Source organism: Dendrobates tinctorius, unplaced genomic scaffold (assembly GCF_039654945.1).
Source record: "Dendrobates tinctorius isolate UK_male_01 unplaced genomic scaffold, ASM3965494v1 ptg000029l, whole genome shotgun sequence".
Classification (NCBI taxonomy): Eukaryota; Metazoa; Chordata; class Amphibia; order Anura; family Dendrobatidae; genus Dendrobates; species Dendrobates tinctorius.
The window spans coordinates 28,584,143-28,599,176 of NW_027361697.1; the positions used below are offsets into that span (position 1 = coordinate 28,584,143).

At 43.2% G+C, this 15,034-nt stretch overlaps 1 long non-coding RNA gene across 1 annotated transcript; it reads right to left on the reverse strand.

Annotated features, from left to right (window-relative positions):
- Positions 1–540: 540 nt before the first annotated feature.
- LOC141085719 (uncharacterized) lies at positions 541–1,127 on the reverse strand. The gene is made up of 3 exons (XR_012231390.1): positions 939–1,127; positions 754–822; positions 541–665 (listed from the first exon to the last, which is right to left on the reverse strand). It is a non-coding gene; the product is annotated as an uncharacterized lncRNA (long non-coding RNA).
- Between the last annotated feature and the right edge of the window lie 13,907 nt (positions 1,128–15,034).

A 15,034-nucleotide genomic window follows, 5' to 3' on the forward strand; every position in this document is an offset into this window, starting at 1 on the left:
GACAAACGTCAGTACCCCCAAAACGCTTGGCCGCAGAATCCTGAGACTCCAGAGCCTACAATGTGGAGGGAGCATCCGCCAAACCAAGGCCATGTTCCTGCACCTTATTATTTAACTCCGCCTAGGCACCGTGTAAATGAAAAAGATCCATATTTTTTACAATTGTAGTTGTGCCAATTTGTTTTTTAGAAAATTTTGTTTTGTATATAGTTTTAAATTTTTTTAATTATTCAAATTTTTTAATTTTTTTTAAAAATAAAAATGTAATATTTTACATGAATTGTGGTGTCGTTTACTTGCCTTTGTTTCGTATTAGAACATTGATGTTAACAACACTTAAAAGATGGCTGTGCACATGAACATCTTTTACTAAAAGTAATATCCAGCCACGTATATAATCAGAAAATATTTAAATTTTTATTTCTGATATATTTAGAAACTATTTTTTTTAACATCTTTTACAACATCAGAAACAAGGGGGTTTAACAAAAAAACATAAATAAACCTAAAAAAAAAAAAAAATTACTGGCTACTGCCACCCTCTTGTACAATCGCCAAGTACCTCTCCAGCATCACTCCGTGAACGTCCATGGCTGCCAGAGTGACAGCCATAGCTGCTCTCATCCGCCGGTGAGAAGCCAGCAGTGCATGTGCTGTGGGTATTTCTGTGGGTGAAAAGAATGTAAAATGTAAACCTGGCAACTATAGAAACAGTAGAAACAAAAGGTACATGGCTTTTGTTTTTATCCTTACGGTATTGGGTCGGAACAGTTCTTTCTGGGGAGGGGCTAATAGCCCACCCTAAAGCACTGGCACCAACGGCTATGAGAAAAAAAAATGGAAATTTTACACGGCAACACTTCCTCCTTTCCAGAGACAAAAGTTTAAGAACCCCTTTTTTTGTTATTTCATTTTTAAAAATAAATGTCTTTACTTACCGGATGGAGAGGCCACATCTATATCCTGGAGTGATGCTGGAGATGGGCTTGAAGCGGGCAAAGGGGTAGGTGGTGACCCTGTTTGATCCATCGTTGATGCTGGGGCTGTTGGATCATCCTGCGATGGCGGGCTTGATGGTAATGGTGGTTCTACAGATATGGAAAACAATCCATGGATATCTGCATGTTAAATGCTGTTTTTAATTGAAACAAAAAAAAAAAAAAAAAAGGATATTGTTCTGTGAGATGCTACATCGTCACCGTTATTTGAATAAGAACACCTGAATAATAACAATAATTTATGTTCTTCTCCACAGTGCAAGCTCATGTTTATTTTGTAAAAATAAAGGTAAATATTATTCAAAATTCATTTCACTTTCACTTTCACTTCAACACATTGCTATGTCCCAGCATAACCACATGGCATTTTGCAAACTGTTAACAACTGCACAGTTAGCGAATGCTGAACGTGCAATCTGAGATATGAAGCGTTAACGCACACGTTAATAGACAACATACAACTTAAAAGAAATTTTTCTCATATTCTGTCAAAAACACTCACCCTCTTCAATTTGGTTGTCCGACCTGATATTTGCTATGCGCTGGCTGGAGCGGTAGCGCAGATCTGTGAGTTTTTTTCGTATCTGCGTCGTACTGCGCTCAACCCCAAACCTGCGCATGAGGCCTCTTTTAATTTTTTTCAACACCCTCTTCTTATGAAGCATGGGCCGGACGTGTGTGCTGCAATCATAGTCCCTTGCGTCGATTTCCTGGATCAAGAATCGAACCTCAGGCTCTCCCCAGGGTACAGAACGCCTGGAAGCCATATTGTTTAGAATAATTTTTTCTAGGCCGCTGTAACGCCGCCCACGCATGCGTCATGACGTCACGGCGAACGGGAACGCAGATGCGTCATAGTCCCACAGCCTCTTTGAGATCGCACCTGAGATGCATATGTGTGGGCTTAACCTCATTTTTCCTTCTGCCCATTGCTCACTCCGCAACAATCACACCACCTGTTTTGCCCTCCCCCACATAACTCCCCCCTCACCATCACCTCCACCTCATTCGGAGTTATGTCCCCAGTACTGTCCCTCCCCATCTCAACCCTCTTGTTTTTTGCCTTCTCGATATTAATACCCCCTCCCCATCACACCTCTGAATAAACACAACACAAAATTGAAATTTTTTTTTTTTTTTTTTTATTAGCACAAACTTTTAAACAGGATAACCAAGCAATCTTTACATAACTATATTTGATGCTGCCAACTCACAGCACCAGGCCCGTTGAAGTATTGGCAGTACTTATCTTGGCTGGCTTTTGCATCGTCTTTGGTCCTGCCTTGATTGACAGGTCGAAGTCCTGCAATAGCGGGATCATTCTCACGCCATTCTCCGTGCACCACGTCACCATTGCTGTCTGAGTCCATAAAGCCTGGCGGACTGTAGGCTGCAGCATCGCGTTGTCGTAAAAAATTGTGCAGCACGCAACAGGCCAACACCACGGAGTCTATGGATTCCAGCTTCATGTTTATTGGAGTGTGGAAAACCCTGAAGCGGTTGGCCATGATGCCGAACGCATTCTCAACAACGCGGCGTGCCCTTGACAGCCTGTAATTAAAAATACGCCTTTCCTCCGTCAGTGTCTTTAGTGGGTACGGCTTCACAAGATGCGCATGAAGGGGGAAGGCTTCATCGCCCACAAACACAAAGTTAAGATTGGCGGTGGTGTCCATGTTGGTTGGCAAGTGCAGTTCAGAGTTCATCAAGCGTTCACCAAAAATAGTGTGCTCCAAAACACCTCCGTCCGAAACCCTCCCGTTCATGCCAACATCAACGTTTATAAATTCATAATTTGCGTTCACAAGGGCCATGAGGATCACACTGAAGTAGCCCTTGTAGTTGTAGAAATAACTTCCGCTGTTGGCTGGTTGTGTGATGCGCACATGTTTGCCATCCAAGGCACCACCACAGTTAGGGAACTGCCAAATACGTTCAAAATCAGATGCAATTTTTTTCCATTCCGCCGCGGATTTAGGAAAAGGCATGTAGCTCCGTATCGTGTGGACGATGGCGTTGCATGTCTCTGGGATTAACACGCTGAGGAGTGATCGGGAAACAGCTGCTGAAAATTGCAAGTCTTTCATTGAACGTCCGGTTGCCAGAAATCGCAGTGTGACAGCCAAACGTTCCTCTGCCGAAACAGCTGCACGCATCCGTGTATCCTGCCGTTCAATGAGTGGCCTCACACATTCCAGTAGGAGCTTAAATGAATCCTCCGACATCCGTAGATAATTGCGGAAAATCTTGCGGATTCTTCTCCTGTAACTCCCTCACTAGATGCATGTGGGTGAATTTGGACCGCTGCTCAAGCCATTCTCTGGTCCACATGCGACGCTTTCGTTTGGAACGCCTCTCTTCCACCCGTGCCTCTTCTTGTCGATCGCCCTCCATCAGTAAAGCTGCTGCCACAATCACACGTTCTGCGGTGGACATGTACATTATGTGCAACCTGCCCGGTAAAAGGAATAGAAAAGTTATTTAGAAAGTTTAAAAAAAAAATTTAATAGAGGATCAAATATTACAAAAAGATTTACTCACAAAGCAACAAAAATCAAACAATACATGCGGTTTGCACTGCTAAAAGAAAAAACATTAGATATAACAAATTGTAATAAAATTTAAATAGTTTAAAAATGGGAAAAAAACAAACAAAATATATGTACCTTGCTAAGGAAATCCAGAAAACCAGATGGTAGAAATGCCAAAGATGAATCGCAGTTGTGACTCCGACAGAATCCAAAACCAGCCTCACACGATACTATACTCAGCACGCACAAAGGACCAGAATGAGGTGTAATCCAAGCGCAATGGAACAATAGATGGGGACGCACTGTGACGTTTTCATTTATTGCTGGGGTGATGTAGTGGCTACCAATCGGTGCTGAGGGGCGTTAGTACAAATGAAACCTAGTCCCGCCTCCGCCGCTGACATATGAGTCGCCAACGAGATCGCTCGTCATTCATAACAGGGGTCAAACACAACGATTCAGGCACACCAGCGGGACGCCAACGATCAAAATACGGTCCTGAACGTTCGTGCACGATCAGCGACATCGCTGCGGGGGCCACGTCGCCACAACATGTCACACGCAGCGACATCGTCAGCGATGTCGCTGCTGCGTCAAAAAATCGAGGTCGCTTAAGCGACATCGCGAGCGATCTCGCTTAGTGTGACATACCCTTAAGAATCTTTGTCGTCACTGGTGGTGAGCAACTAGAGACTAGTGGATCAATCCTAACAGGGTTGACTTTGAGTCAGGCAGCTGTCTGTCCAATCTCTGTTTGAATACTTCCGTTGGAGGAGAACTCACCATCACCACCTCTCATGGCAGGCTGTTCCACTCATTGGTCACACTGTCAAAATGTTTTTTCTAATATTTAATCTGTATCTTCTCTCTGTCAGTTTCATTCCATTACTTCTCATGTTTCCATGTGGAAATGAGAATAAGGATGATCCTTCTACATTGTGACATCACTTCAGATATTTTTAAAAAATGAGGATGAATGAACTCATGGAGATCAACATCCAACACTGCGGAGACACCATCACATGTTTCTCAATGCAGTGGTTCTAGAGCAATGCCCCCATCCCTTATGGGAAATATGCATGTATGTTTTGCATATTTTTTCAGATATTTGTAGACAGCTATTAAGTCTCCTCTTTGCCTTCTTTTCTGCAAGCTTGACATTCCCAGATCCTTTTACTGTTCATAGTAGGACATACTTTTGCAGTCCACTCACCATCCTGGTAGCTCTTCTCTGAACTTCCTCCAGTTTTTCAATGTCTTTTTTAAAATGTGGTGCCCAATATTCCTGAAGAGGCCCGACCATGGAGGAGTAGAGGGGATTAATTACTTCATGTCATCTAGACTTTATGCTTCTCTTAATACATCCTTGAACTGTGATTGCCTTTTTTGCTGCTGCATTGCACTGTTGACTCATGTGCAGTCTGTGACCTATTAGTATACTCAAGTGTCAGGGGGTCCTTCTCCGATACCACACAATCAACAGAGCGAGGGAAGTGTGAACAATCTCAAGACTTTTATTATAGGCAAAACTAAAAGATCCATAAACAATCCACCACACTGAGGATACAATAGTCCAGAACAAGAATTCAGTTCAGCAACAGGAGGAATGTCCAAGGAGATGAGAGTCCAATAATGCAGCAGACAGAGGTTACAATGGGTCCATATGCTTCCCCTTCTCTCTGACGTGCTGTCTTCACATGATCATCACCACACAGGGTCTGAATTGAACAGCTCCTGTCCTCCCCAGCCCCCTCCTTATGTCCAGGGGTAGTCAGACAGGTTGGGGTGGTTTTCAGGCCTCCCAGACCTAACAAAGGTGCCTTGGGGATAAAGGCACTACATGGGGTTCATCAGGAGGCATAGATACAGTCAGGCTGCAGACAGTAAGTGAGCTAATTCAATTATCAGACTTTTGGAAGATAATTGAGACTTTAGACAATATGGGGAATACACGGAAGGATACAGGGCGTCAAGAGAACACTATGGAAATCGGTAAAATATAAATAGACACAAAACGATACCCACATAACATATCACACCATCACATCAAGTCTATTTCACACATGCAGTTGCTCAGTTATTTTCCTCCCATTCTGTAGATGTAATTTTGTTTTTCTTGCCCAGATACAGAATATTGCATTTCTCAGTTAAATACCATTCCATTAGTCGCTGCCCATTGTTCAAGCTTATCTAAATCTTTCTAAAATCTTTCTCTGTCTTCTCTAGGGTTAGCTATCCCTTATAGCTTTGCATCATCTGTAAATTTGATTAGTTTACCTTCTTGTTGTGAGTTCATTCTCCCCTTCACCTGTGATGTCTGATGAACTCCCTCTGCTGGTGAAGAGAGGTAGTGAAATTGATTGGGATGGGAAGAACCTGTCATCTGAACAGGCAGAGTGTGATTGGACATCTGGAATTTCTGAGTGGATATAAGGCAGCCGAAGCCCTGCAGGGCTGCTGGTGATCCTTTCTGCTCTGAGCTCTTGCATCCAGCTTAGTTCCTGTCTACTAAAAGCTAAGTTTTTGCCCTGCTATTATTCCATGAGATTTTGTCTGGTTTCCTTAGTGTTTGTATTCAGCCAGTCCTGGTTGGGACTGGCTGAATTCCATTTTTGTCTCTGATCAGTTGATCTCTTTGCTCTGTTTTCAGAATATACCTGAGTGCTGATATAGTGATTTTGAAGTCTAGCGACTTCAGGGCCTTTTTCCCTATCAGACGGTTGGGACGTTTTTGGTAGGGTTTTTTGCGGATTGCAGCCAGCATCTTTTCTGTCCTGTCCTATCTAGTTAGTTGGGCCCCATCGTTTGCTCAGCCTGTCTTTCTGTCTGTGTTTGTGTTTTCATCTGTTTTTCACCGACAATACATGTTGGGGGCTGTCTGTTGTTTTGGGGTCTGCTCTGGGGCAGTTTAGATTTCCCCTTTCCTTCTTTAGGCTTATGTAGTTCTCTGGCTGTGTCGAGGGGTCTAGGGCACTGTAGGAGCCCCCCACGGCTACTGCTAGTTGTGGTGTATAGGATCAGGGGTCTGCAATCCGATAGCTACCAACCTCTCCGGTTTCCTGGACTTAGCTTGTATTTTTGTTTCCTCCTCCTCCGGTGACTCATTCATAACAGAATCACCAGCCATACCGCAGATCCTAGGGTGCTCAATAGCAGGAAAGAATTGTAAAAAAAAAAAAAAAAGAGAAAAAGTGTCAGAATTTTTTTTTTTGGTGTATATTTTTTCCTCTATTTCTCTGAGGCCATAGGGGGAATTTTTTTCTCAATGGAGACTAAGCAATTGTCTGATCGTGTGGAGCAGCTTACTGCTGAAGTACGGGGAATTTCCGCCTATCTTGCTCATTCACATGCTGCTGAACCACAGATCCCTACTCCTGATGTGTTTTTTGGGGATCGGTCTAAATTTCTGAATTTTAAGAATAATTTTAAATTATTTTTTGCCTTTAAGCCTAACTCATCGGGGAGCTCCGCGCAGCAGGTTAAAATTGTCATCTCTTTGCTGCGCGGCGATCCCCAGGATTGGGCGTTTTCTTTGAAACCTGATGATCCTATTCTGACTGATGTGAAACGCATTTTTTCAGGCCTTGGGGTTGTTGTATGATGAACCTAATGCTATTGATCAGGCTGAAAAGGCCCTGTTGGCATTGAGCCAGGGTCAGGATTCTGCAGAGTTGTACTGTCAAAAATTCCGAAAGTGGGCGGTCCTTACTACCTGGAATGATGGTGCCTTGGCAGCTCTCTTTCGGAAGGGTTTGTCAGAAACCGTAAAAGATACTATGGTGGGATTTCCTGTTCCCTCTGGTCTTGACGATTCTATGTCATTAGCCATTCAGGTTGATCGGCGTTTGCGTGAACGCAAAACTGCACGAGAGGTGTTGCCACCTGTTGAACAAATGTCTGAAACTACGCAATGTGATAGAGTTTTGTCTAGGGCGCAACATCAGGAGTTCAGAAGGCGTAATTTTCTGTGGAGCTGCCTCTCATGTTATTTCTGTCTGCCCTAAACGAGAGAAACATTTTGCACATACATTTGCTGTGGGTGGTGTTCAACCTAAGTTTCTTCTGGCAATTACTCTGATCTTCTCCCTGTCCACATTTTCCGCCAAGGCTTTTGTGGATTCGGGAGCAGCTCTGAACCTGATGGACTTGGATTTTGCAAAACGTTGTGGGTTTCCTATGACACCTCTGCGGACACCTATCCCTTTGAGGGGTATTATGGCTACTCCTTTGGCGAAGAATAAACCTTAGTTTTGGACCCAGGTGGTAATGCGGGTCGCCCCAGACAATCAAGAAAATTGCAGATTTTTGGTGTTGCATAATATGCATGATACCATCGTTCTGGGGTTTCCCTGGTTGCAAATCCATAAATCCAGTTTTGGATTGGAAATCTGTGTCTGTGGTGAGTTGGGGTTGTCGGTGTGCCCTTAGTGACGCTCCTATTTTCTCCACCTCTCCCCAGTCACATGATGTTCCTGACTATTTGGCTGATTTTTATGATGTATTTAGTGAGAATGAGTCTGCGTCTTTGCCTCCTCATAGGAGTTATGACTGTGCAACTGAGCTGAGCCCTGGGTGTAAATTTCCCAAGGGTCGACTTTTCAATTTATCTGTACCTGAGCATGAGGCTATGCAATCCTATATTAAGGAGTCATTGGAGAAGGGTCATATTAGACCATCCTCTTCACCCTTAGGTGCTGGTTTTTTTTGTGGCCAAGAAAGATGGTTCATTAAGGCCTTGTATTGACTATCGTTCCCTCAACAAAATTACTGTTAAATATCAGTATCCGTTACCCCTGATTTCTGATCTATTCTCCAGAGTTAAAGGTGCTTGCTGGTTTACCAAGCTTGACCTCAGGGGGGCGTATAATCTTATTCGCATTAAGCAGGGGGATGAATGGAAGACGGCGTTTAATACTCCAGAGGGACATTTTGAGTACCTGGTGATGCCTTTTGGGCGCACTAATGCCCCTTCTGTCTTCCAGTGCTTCATGAATGATATTTTCCGAGACTTTGTGGATAAATTTTTGATCATCTATCTGGATGATATTTTGATCTTTTCCAAGGATTGGGACTCTCATGTGGAACATGTTCGGACTGTGTTCCGGATTTTGAGGGAGAATTCCCTGTATGTCAAGGGATCGAAATGCCTTTTTGGTGTACAGAGGATTTCATTTTTGGGATTTATTTTGTCTTCGTCAACTATTGAAATGGACCCGGCCAAGGTACAGGCCATTTATGATTGGGTTCAGCCCACTTCTTTGAAGGCCCTCCAGAAGTTTTTGGGTTTTGCTAATTTTTATCGTAAATTTATAGCTAATTTTTCTGGTATTGCCAAACCATTGACTGATTTGACTAAGAAGGGGGCTGATGTGCTGAATTGGTCTCCGGAGGCTGTTTCTTCTTTTCAGGACCTGAAGCGAAGGTTCACTTCTGCTCCGGTTTTGCGGCAACCTGATGTCTCACTCCCATTTCAGGTAGAGGTGGACGCTTCTGAGATTGGTGCAGGAGCTGTTTTGTCCCAAAAAGATCCTGTAACATCTAAAATGAATCCCTGTGCTTTCTTTTCCCGAAAGTTCTCCCCATCCGAACGTAACTATGATGTGGGGAATCGGGAACTGTTAGCCATGAAATGGGCATTTGAGGAGTGGAGACATTGGTTGGAGGGAGCTAAACATCAAGTCGTGGTCCTTACTGACCACAAGAATTTGATTTACCTGGAGTCGGCCAAACGCTTGAATCCCAGACAGGCTAGGTGGGCCTTGTTTTTCACACGTTTTGATTTTGTGGTCTCTTTTCTTCCGGGCACTAAGAATGTCAAGGCAGACGCCCTCTCTAGGAGTTTCTTTGCTGATTCTCCTATTGTGACCAAGCCTGCTACCATCTTAGGTGAGTGGGTAGTTCTTTCTGCCTTCTCGCCCGATTTGAGACTTGTTCTGGAAGAGTTTCAGGAGGACAAACCTGAGCGTTGTCCCATTGGAAAATTGTATGTTCCTGACCAGTGGATGAAGAGGGTGATGTCTGAGGTCCATTGCTCCGCATTGGCTGGTCATCCAGGTATTTTTGGTACTAGAGATTTGGTGAGTCGGTCTTTTTGGTGGCCCGCCTTGTCTCGTGATGTCAGGAATTTTGTGCAGTCCTGTGGGACTTGCTCCCGGTCTAAACCTTGTTCTCGCTCTAGTGGGTTGTTGATGCCTTTGCCGGTGCCCAGGAGGCCATGGACCCGTATTTCAATGGATTTTATCTCTGATATGCCTGTCTCTCAGAGAATGACTGTTATTTGGGTGATTTGTGATAGATTCTCTAAGATGGTCCATCTTGTACCAATCCCTAAGTTGCCATCTTCCTCAGAGTTGGTGCCCTTGTTTTTGCAACAGGTGGTTCGCTTGCACGGGATTCCTGAGAACATTGTATCTAACAGAGGAGTTCAGTTTGCTTCTAGATTTTGGAGGACTTTCTGTTCCAAGCTGGGAATTCAGTTGTCCTTCTCCTCTGCGTTTCACCCTCAGACCAATGGGCAGGCGGAGAGAACAAACCAGACTTTGGAGTCGTATTTGAGATGTTTTATTTCTGCTGATCAGGATGATTGGGTTTCATTTTTGCCCTTGGCCGAATTTGCTTTAAATAATAGAGCTAGTTCTGCCACTTTGATGTCACCTTTTTTTTGTAACTTTGGGTTTCATCCTCGATTCTCTTCAGGGCAGGTGGAGTCTTCTGCCTGCCCAGGTGTTGACACTGTGGTGGAGAAAATGCACCAGATTTGGGACCAAGTGGTGGATAAGTTGTCTCTCTCCCAGGAAAAGGCCCAGCGGTTTTCCAACCGGCATAGGACCATTGGTCCCCGGTTTAAAGTGGGTGATATGGTTTGGTTGTCATTAAAGAATATCTCTATGAAGGTGGCTTCTCCAAAGTTTAAACCTAGATTTATTGGACCTTACAAGATTTTGGAGATTCTTAATCCGGTCTCTTTTCGATTGGCTCTTCCTGTTACATTCAAGATCCATAACGTGTTTCATAAGTCTCTGTTAAAGAGGTTTGTTAGAATCATAGAATCATAGAATCATAGAATCGTAGAGTTGGAAGGGACCTCCTGGGCCATCTGGTCCAACCCGCTGCTCAAAGCAGGATTCGCTAAATCATCCCAGTCAGATGTCTGTCCAGCCTCTGTTTGAAGACTTCCATTGAAGGAGAACTCACCACTTCTCGTGGCAGCCTGTTCCACTCATTGATCACTCTAACTGTCAAAAAGTTTTTTCTAATTTCTAATCTGTGTCTCCTCCCATTCAGTTTCATCCCATTGCTTCTAGTCTTTCCTTGTGCAAATGAGAATAAAGTTGATCCTTCAACAATGTGACAGCCCTTTAGATATTTGTAGACAGCTATTAAGTCTCCTCTCAGTCTTCTCTTTTGCAAACTAAACATTCCCAAATCCTGCAACCTTTCCTCATAAGACAGGGTTTGCAGACCGGTCACCATTCTGGTCGCTCTTTTCTGAACTTGCTCCAGTTTGTTGATGTCTTTTTTAAAATGTGGTGCCCAAAACTGGACACAATATTCCAGATGAGGTCTGACCAAAGAGGAGTAGAGGGAAATAATGACTTCACGTGATCTAGACTGTATGCTTCTGTTAATACATCCTAGAATTGCATTTGCCTTTTTTGCTGCTGCATCACACTGTTGACTCATATTCAGTCTGTGATCTATTAGTATACCCAAGTCTTTTTCACATGTGCTGTCACTTAGCCCTATTCCTCCCATTCTATATATGCTTTTTTCATTTTTATTGCCCAGATGTAGTACTTTGCATTTCTCCCTGTTAAAAACCATTCTGTTAGTTGCTGCCCACTTCTCCAGTTTATTTAAATCTTTTTGAATCCTCTCTCTCTCTTCTCTAGTATTAGCTATCCCTCCTAGCTTTGTGTCATCAGCAAATTTAATCAGTTTACCCTCAATTCCTTCATCTAAATCGTTGATAAAGATGTTGAACAATACAGGGCCCAGGACAGAGCCCTGTGGTACCCCACTTGAGACATTCTTCCAACTGGATGTGCAGCCATTTACGACCACTCTTTGGGTCCGATCACTAAGCCAGTTATGAATCCACCTAACAGTTGCCTTGTCCATTCCATACTTAGTTATTTTTTCAATAAGGATTGTATGAGAGACTTTGTCAAATGCTTTGCTGAAGTCAAGATATACTATATCTACAGCATTTCCTTGATCCACCCAATCAGTGATACCGTCATAGAAGGAAATTAAGTTAGTCTGACATGACTTATTAGTTACAAACCCATGCTGACTCTGTTTGATCACTTCATTCTTATCCAGGTATTGACATACATGTTGTTTAATAATTTGTTCAAAGATCTTTCCTGGTATAGAAGTCAGACTCACCGGCCTATAGTTGCCTGGGTCCACCTTCTTCCCCTTTTTGAAGATAGGAACAACATTTGCTCTTCTCCAGTCTTCTGGCACTTCTCCTGTTCTCCATGAATTTTCAGATTATGGAGAGGGGTTCAAAAATTTCTTCTGCTATCTCCTTCAGTACTCTGGGGTGTAATTCATCTGGACCTGGAGACTTGAATTCATTTAGGTTAGCTAAGTGTTTCCTCACTATCTTTCTGTTTATAGATATCCTGCATTCTTGTATTCCCTTAATAGGACAGTGAATAACAGTTGATGTTGCATTTCCTTTCTGAGAGAAAACAGATGCAAAATAGGAATTTAAAAGTTCAGCCTTCTCAACATCCTGTCTTACCATTTCATCATTTTCATCCTGTAAAAATCCTATAGCCTCTTTGACTTTTCTTTTACTTTTGCATATCCCCAAAATCCTTTATTATTGCTTTTGACATCTCTTGCAAGCCTCAATTCATTTTCAGCTTTAGATAATCTGATTTGTGCCCTGCAGGTTCTGCAGACAGCATTATATTCTTCTTTAGATATGCCTCCCTCTTTCCATTTTATAAACATTTTTTTCTTCCTTTTTAGCATGTGCTTAAGTTCTGTGTTCATCCATCCTGGTTTCCTTAAATGCTTCCTATTCTTCCCTCTTTTCGGAATTGTTAACAACTGTGCTTTGAGAATTTCATTTTTCAAGATTTCCCATCCTTCCTGGACATTTTTGTCTTTAAGGATATCCAGCCATTGGATCCCTCCAATTATCTTTCTGAATCCCTTAAAATCTGCCTTTCTGAAATCTAACCATGACGTCTGAGTCTTCACAGGTCTTCCGCCTCTAGTTATCCAAAATTCTAAAATAGCATGGTCGCTACCTCCTAGGGTTCCAGCCACTTTTACCTCCTCAACCATTTCCTCCCTGTTTATAAGGATTAGATCCAAGGTAGCAGTTCCCCTTGTTTTCTCCCCTACCTTTTGGAAGATAAAGTTGTCAGCAAGAGAGGATAAGAATTTCCTTGACCTGTTAGTTTTGCCTGAGAGAGATTCCCAACAAATGTCTGGATAGTTGATATCTCCCATGACAACTATGTCATATTTTTTGGAGAACTTGGCCATTTGATGCATAAAGAGTTCATCCATATCTTCAGCTTGCACAGGCGGCCTGTAGTAAATGCCTACAATGGTGTCCTTTCCATTGTTCTGTCCTTGTATTCTTACCCAAACAGTTTCCACTGAACTCCCAGTCTCTGAAGTTTCAATCTCTGTGCAGATATACGCGTTTCTAACATACAATGCGACACCCCCTCCTCGTTTATCAAGTCTGTTTCTTGCAAATAAGTTGTATCCTTCTAGTCTTGTATTCCAATCATGTGTATTGTCCCACCAAGTTTCAGTGATTCCAATGACATCATATTTCTTTTCCTGTGTTAGTAGTTCCAATTCTCCTTGTTTGTTGCCCATGCTTTGTGCATTAGTATTGAAACATTTTAGTTTGTGATTGGTTTCTCTTTCTCCAATATTTTTATTAATTAGATTCTTTCGTCTTTGTTCTTCCTTTCCACTTCTAATAGCAGAGTTCTCAATAGCATTTGTCAGGTGTATGGCTTTTTCTGGTCTTTTGCTTCCCTTCCCATGTTGTTCTAGTTTAAAGCTCTCCTTACAAGTGTAGCAAGGCGACTTCCAAATACTTGCTTTCCAGTCTTCGTAAGGTGCACCCCATCTCTAGCAAGTAGTCCATCATATAAGTAGTTCACTCCGTGATCCAGAAATCCAAATCGTTGCTGACGGCACCATCGACGTAGCCAGTTGTTCACCTGCAGAATCTTATTCCATCTCCTTGTTCCATGGCCATCCACTGGGAGGATGGAAGAGAAGACCACCTGCGCTCCCAGTTCTTTCACTTTCTTGCCTAAGTCTTCAAAGTCTCTGCAGATGGTTTCCAGGTCGTTTCTTGCCGTGTCATTTGTCCCCACATGTAGTAGCAGGAATGGGTAGTCATCTGTAGGTTTGAAGAGTCCTGATATCCTGTCAGACACATCTTTAATTTTTGCACCTGGAAGACAGCACATTTCTCTTGAAGTTATATCGGTCTGCAGTAGTTCCTGTGGTGGCACCTCCTGACCCTGTTTTGGTTGAAGGTAATGTGGAATATGAGGCTGAGAAGATACTGGATTCTTGTCTGGCTAGACGGAGACTCCAGTATTTGGTTAAATGGAAGGGTTATGGCCAGGAGGATAATTCTTGGGTCCCTGCATCCGATATTCATGCCGAAAGATTGGTTCGTGCTTTTCATCGGGCCCATTCTGATCGCCCTGGTGGTGTGGATGAGGGTTCGGTGACCCCTCCTCAAGGGGGAGGTACTGTTGTGAGTTCATTCTCCCTTTCACCTTTGATGTCTGATGAACTCCCTCTGCTGCTGAAGAGAGGTAGTGAAATTGATTGGGATGGGAAGAACCTGTCATCTGAACAGGCGGAGTGTGATTGGACATCTGGAATTTCTGAGTGGATATAAGGCAGTCGACGCCCTGCAGGGCTGCTGGTAATCCTTTCTGCTCTGAGCTCTTGCAACCAGCTTAGTTCCTGTCTACTAAAAGCTAAGTTTTTGCCCTGCTATTATTCCATGAGATTTTGTCTGGTTTCCTTAGTGTTTGTATTCAGCCAGTCCTGGTTGGGACTGGCTGAATTCCATTTTTGTCTCTGATCAGTTGATCTCTTTGCTCTGTTTTCAGAATATACCTGAGTGCTGATATAGTGATTTTGAAGTCTAGCGACTTCAGGGCCTTTTTCCCTATCAGACAGTTGGGACATTTTTGGTAGGGTTTTTTGCGGATTGCAGCCAGCTTCTTTTCTGTCCTATCTAGCTAGTTGGGCCCCATCTGTTTTTCACCGACAATACATGTTGGGGGCTGTCTATTGCTTTGGGGTCTCCTCTGGGGCAGTTTAGATTTCCCTTTTCCTTCTTTAGGCTTATGTAGTTCTCCGGCTGTGTCTAGGGGTCTAGGGCACCGTAGGAACCCCACACGGCTACTGTTAGTTGTGGTGTATAGGATCAGGGGTCTGCAATCCGATAGCTACCAACCTCTCCGGTTTTCTGGACTTAGCTTGTAT